The sequence below is a fragment of the Sciurus vulgaris genome (assembly GCF_902686455.1).
Source record: "Sciurus vulgaris genome assembly, chromosome: 4".
Classification (NCBI taxonomy): domain Eukaryota; kingdom Metazoa; phylum Chordata; class Mammalia; order Rodentia; family Sciuridae; genus Sciurus; species Sciurus vulgaris.
In genome coordinates, this window is record NC_136464.1 from 27,007,913 (window position 1) to 27,014,064 (window position 6,152).

Below are 6,152 nucleotides of genomic sequence, written 5' to 3' on the forward strand. Positions count from 1 at the left end.
AGAGTTGGCCAGAGACAGAGGGGAACCCACTATTTTTTAAACTCAGGAAACACAGTGGCCAGCAACTTCCTCTGAACTCCAGATCTGGCTCCTCCTCATTTTCTCCCAGTGGGGCCTCTGGGGAAGGCCCCTGGTGAAGAGTAATTGCTGGGGTAAAGGAAGGGAGAAACCCTCCAACGCCCTCATACCCTCTATTTCCAGATGCAGGCCTGCGCCCAGTCCCAGTCAGGCCCCAGCATGCCACTGAAAAACTTGTCTCAGCCTGACTGTATACCCCAGCCAGGGCCCCTGAAGCCTAAAAGTCTTGGCCCTGAACCCAACTCCAAATTTCTCTGGCTTCTACGGGATGTCCAGCTCAGCCTGACCCCAGCTCCTTTCCTATGTTTCCTGGTCTAGTCCATACAGCCTGACCTCCACCCACTTTCCTAGTATTCTCATCTAGTCCAGCATAACCTCCAGCTCTTGATGGTTTTAACCCAGCCCAACCCGACTTCTAACACTTCTTCAAAGGAAAGATTCCAGTCTGCCCCTTCCTCAACTTACTTTTCCTAAGATGAAAAACTAAGCAGCCTCCCAGGATCTCCCCCAAACCCTAGCCCTCTTTCACATAAGTAGGGCCTTATCTTGGGGATTGGTAGAAGTAGATGAGAAGGTAGGATTTGGAACTATAGCCTGGAAGAGGGGAAAGGCAGGGATACAGGGGGCAGAGATTCTGAGGGTGGCCCAGGTGTACTCTGGGGCAGGCTGAAAGGAAGACAATGCAAAAATTGAGTTTTGAGTCAGGGGCCTAGTTCCAGACCAGATTTCAAAGATGTTGGTTTTACCCTTGCTGTTTTGCCCTGGTTTCCTAGTTTCCCTGTTTACAGTTGTCTACAACTGTTATCCATGTGGCCACAGTTCCATTTTCTCAGGACACACCTCTGAGGTTCCTCCCAACCCCACCCTGAATCAAGCACAGGAAATGGGTTGGAGATTTTGCACCCTGCAATTCTTAAAAGAGTGGGGGAAGATAAGTGGGAATAGAAGCTAACGCACACCACCATGTTCCTTTTCCAGCCTCTGGATGGGGCCATTTTCCCACAGATTCCAGAACCCTTTTTCTGAGGTAGCTAAATCTTCAATTACTTCCCTCCCTGTTGCCCCAGTTCTATGTCACCAAGTTGGCTCTCTTGGAAAAGAGTCCAGAGGGAATGAAGAGAAGAATCTTTTCCCCATCACCCTCAAGTAAGGTTTATGGAGCAGCATACTTATAGGCAGGCATAATTTCTTTCCCTGTCTTTAATTGGCCTCAGGTACACAGAACTACATTAATCATAACCCCGGTTCATGATACACTTTTGTCATTGCACCCACACACAGCACACATTTGTTTACTTATAATACTGTCACAACAACTCATCATCATTACTATGAAAGCTAGGACCTTGGCAATAACTAAATCTGTTAATGTGGTCCATTCCCCCCTCAGGGAAGAGAGCTCCCAAGATATCCATCATTTTCTCGTTCTTGTTTTTCTTTTTCTTTTTTTCTTTCTTTCTTTCTTTTTTTTTCTTTCTTTCTTTCTTTTTTTTTTTTTTTTTTGTGATACTGGAGATTGAGCCTAAGGGCACTCTACCACTGAGCTACATCCCTAGCCTTTGTTGTTTGTTTGTTTGTTTGTTTGTTTATAGACAAAGTCTCACTAAGTTATCCAGGTTGGCCTCAAACTTGCAATCCTCCTGCCTCAGTCTTCCAAGTAGCTGGAATAACAAGCATATGCCACCACACCCAGCTCTTATTTTCCTTTGATATATTTATCTTAGCTATCTGTATCTAAAAACTTATAAGAATTTTTAAAATTCTAGTTGTTTTTTTTTTTTTTTTTTTCTTTTTGCAGTCCTGGGACAATTCTAGTTATTTTAAACCTTATAAGGAAATATTGCTGCATGTAATTTTTGGTGGTTTACTAATTTTGCTTAATATTGTATAATTAAGATTCATATTGTTACATATTGCTTGCAACCCACTCTTTTTTGAGGACTTTTTGTACTTTTACAGATTTATTTGACATACAGGGGTTGGGATATAAGTGAGGGTGAGGGGGTAAAGTTAACAGTTTTTTTTAATACACATATTTTTAGTTGTCGATGGACCTTTATTTATATGTGGTGCTGAGAATTGAACCCAGTGTCTCACACATGCTAGGCAGTGCTCTACTATGAGCCACAACCCAGCCCTTGAGGACTTTTTAATATTTCATTTTGTACCTCTACCACTATTACTCATTCTCTTGTCACTAGACATTGGGTTGTTTGTATTTTTACATCATGGGGAGTACTTTCTTTTTACTTTTCTTTCGTTTTGTACCCAGTTTTGAACCCATGAGTACTCAGCCATTGAGCCACATCCCCAGTCCTTTTTTATTTTTCATTTTGAAACAAGGTCTCACTAAGTTGCTGAGGCTGGCTTTGAACTTGAGATCCTCCTGCCTCAGCCTCCTGAGCTGCTGGGATTACAGGTGTGTGCTGAGCCACCCTGCCCAGCTATGAGGAGCACTTCTATGAACTTTCTTCCTATTTCCCATTGAACACATGAAGAACTGTGCTTGGTTATATATTTAGGTGTGTTCTCTGGAAACTCACATTCCCACCTCTGAAGTCCATGTCCACGAGCTTTATAGGTTAGAAGATCTAGGGTTAACTTTAATTAAACTGCAAACATGTATTGGGTACCTGCCTCATAGACTGTACTTGGACCATTAGTTCATTCAACTAATCAAGTCACATTCATGACTTTCTACAACAATAGGCTCGGAGCTAGAGACAGGACAGGGAACAAAATGCCATTGCAATACAGTTGGGCAGGGAAACATATTAAATGATCCCATATACATATGTGCAAACAATTTATGGCATAACTAAATGGTGTGGGATAAGCATGTAATAAGGAGATTTTATTTTATTTCTTGGTACTAAGGGATTGAATCCAGGGGTACTTTATCACTGAGCTATATCCCCACCCTTTTTTTTTTTTTTGAGACAGGGTTTCACCAAGTTGCTTAGGGCCTAGTTGTTAAGTTGCTGAGACTGGTTTTGAACTTGTGATCCTCCTGTCTCAGTCTCCTGAGCCAAGATTATAGAAATGGACCACCACATCCAGCAGACCTTAAATGGTGTATTAAGGAAAGTCTCTCTGAGAAAGTGATGTTTCATCTAAGACTTGAAGAATGAGGACCACAACCAGGAAAAAGTATGGAGTAGAGGATTTCAGAGAGCAGAAATAGTTCCTGGTGTTGAAAGAACTGAAGAAAACCTGGGGAGTTCTGAACCTAAGTAGAACAAGGTCAAATAGTGGCAGGAGGGAGAAGTTGGGACCAGATTGGACAATGCTATTGTGTTAATGGTGATAATGATAATGATAGCAATTAACATTCATTATGTTCTAAGTTCATAAGAACCCTTTACATCAATTATCTCACTAAAAGCTGACCAATTTTTTCCTATATTACTATTTACTTAGTTTTTGGTACTAGAGATTGAACCTAGGGGCTCTTAACAACTGAGTCACATCCCCAGCTCCTTTTTATTTTTTTGTTTTAAGACAGTCTCCCTAAATTGCTTAGGGCCTCACTAAATTGCTGAGGCTGGTCTTGAACTTGCAATCCTCTTGTCTCAGCCTCCTAAGACACTGTGGTTGCAGGCAAGCAACACCGCTGCCCAGCTGCCTATTTTTTTTTTTTTTAATAGCCTGTTGTAGATACTGTTATCTCCCATTTTATTTATACAAAGAAACATAGAGTCAGAAAAATTAAGCAACTTGTCTATGGTCACAGAACCAACAAGGATTTTTAATTTCATCCAAATGTAATGGGCTGTGACTGAAGGATCTAAAATAGTTCTTGGTTGTGATCCTCTTGCCTCAGGATCCAGAGACACTGGGATTACAGGCAATGGCCACTGCACCCCCATCCCCCACCCTGCTGGTATGTACTTAGTTGTGGAATTGCTAGGTCATATGGTAACTTTATGTTTACCCTTCTGAGAAACTGGCAGACTGCTTTCCAAAGCAGCTGCACCATTTTATATTCCCATCAGCCATGTATGAAGGCTCTAATTTATCTATATCTTGCTAACATTTTTATTGTCCATCTTTTTGATTATAGCTGTCCAATAGTATATGAAGTGGTATTTCATTGTGGTTTTGATTTGCATTTCCTTAATGACTAAATATTTCGAGCTTACTGGCCATTTCTGTATCCTCTTAGTGAAATGTCTATTCCAATTAGTCCCCCAGACCCGCTTTTTTTTTTTTTTTTTTTTTTTTTTTTGGTACTGGGGATGAAACCCAGGGATGCTCTACCACTAATTACAACCCAGCCCTTATTTATTTAATTTATTGTGGTACTGGGGATTGAACCCAAGGGCACTTTACCAATGAGCTACATCCCCAATCCTTTTTATTTTTTTATTTTTCCATTTTGAAACAGGGTCTCCTTAAATTGCTGAGGTTGTCCTTGAACTTGTGATACTCCTGCCTCAGCCTCCTGAGTCACAGGAACCAAAGGTGGGTGCCACCACACCTGGTTATGGTGCTCAACTCTTGATTGGGTCCTTTTAAACACAAATGTTTTTAATATTGATGGGATCTAAATTTCCCTATTTTTTCTTTGGTTGCTTGTGCTTTTAGTGTATTTAGTAAACTTTTTCTTGAAATATAACACAAAAGGTACATATATGTCATAAGTGTATAACTTGCTGGGTACTTCAGGGCACAGCTGTAATCCCTGTAATTGGGAGGCTGACAGGAGTATCACAAGTTTGAGGCCAGCCTCAGCAACTTAGCAATACCGTGTCTCAATAAAAAATATAAAGGTGTGGGGTGTAGCTCAGTGGTAAAGTGTCCTTGCATTGTTTTTTTTTTTTTTTTTTCAAAAGTTTTTGGAGCACTCTACAAACTGAGCTATATCCCCAGCCCTTATATTTTTTATTATTACTTTTTAATGTGGTGCTGAGGATGGAAGCCAGTGCCTCACAAGCACTCTACCACTGAGCTACAGTCCCAATCCTGTCCCTGGGTTTGATTCCAAGTACTGGGGAAAAAAAAAAAACAAACTAAATAAATGTGTTACTTGACAAATTTTCTCACACTGTACACACTCTGTAACCAGCACCAAATCACAAAGCAGAACATTCTCAATACCCCAGAAATCCTTCTCATGATCCTTCCCCATTACTTTTCCTCTCCAAGGGTAACCACTTTTTTTAATACCATAATTGATTTTGGGTTTTTTGTTTGTTTGTTTATTTGTACTGTGAATTGATCCCAGAGTTGTTTACCACTGAGACACATCCCAAGCATTTTTTAATTTTTTATTTTAAGACAGGGTCTAAGTTGCCTAGGGCCTTGCTAAATTGCTGAGGCTGGCCTTAAACTTGCAATCTTCCTGCATCAGCCTCCCAAGTGCTGGGGCAGGCATGTGCCACAATGCCCTGCCCATGATTGGTTTTGCCTGGTGGGTTTTTTGTTTTTGTTTTTCATTACTGGATATCAAACCTAGGGTCCCTTTACCATTGAGCTACATTCCCAGCCCCTTTCATTTTTTATTTTGAGACAGGCTCTTGCTAAATTGCCAAGACTGACCTCAAATTTGTGACCCTCCTGCCTCAGCTTCCAGAGTAGGTGGGATTATAGGTGTGCCAGCAGTTTTACCTGTTTTTAAAGTATGTAAGTGGAATCACACTAAACAGGTAGATACTATCCAATGCTGAAAGGATACAAAGAAATTGGAATTTCATCAATTTTTAATAAACTAATGTCTCAGAAAAACAATTTATATTAATGCATACAATTTTTGGGGGGCAGGTACCAGGGATTAAACTCAGAGGCACTCAACCACTGAGCCACATCCCCAGACCTATTTTGTATTTTATTTAGAGACACGGTCTCACTGAGTTGCTTAGCATCTCACTGTTGCTGAGGCTAGCTTTGAACTCACAATCCTCCTGACTCAGCCTCCCAAGTCACTGGGATTACACAGGTGTGTGCCTTGGTACCCTGCAATACATACAATTTTGGACCCAGTAATTCCATTTCTGGGAATCTCAGCTTTACTTAACTATTACATATTATAAGCATTACTTATAGAATGTTTGGAAACCCCACAAAGAGATGAG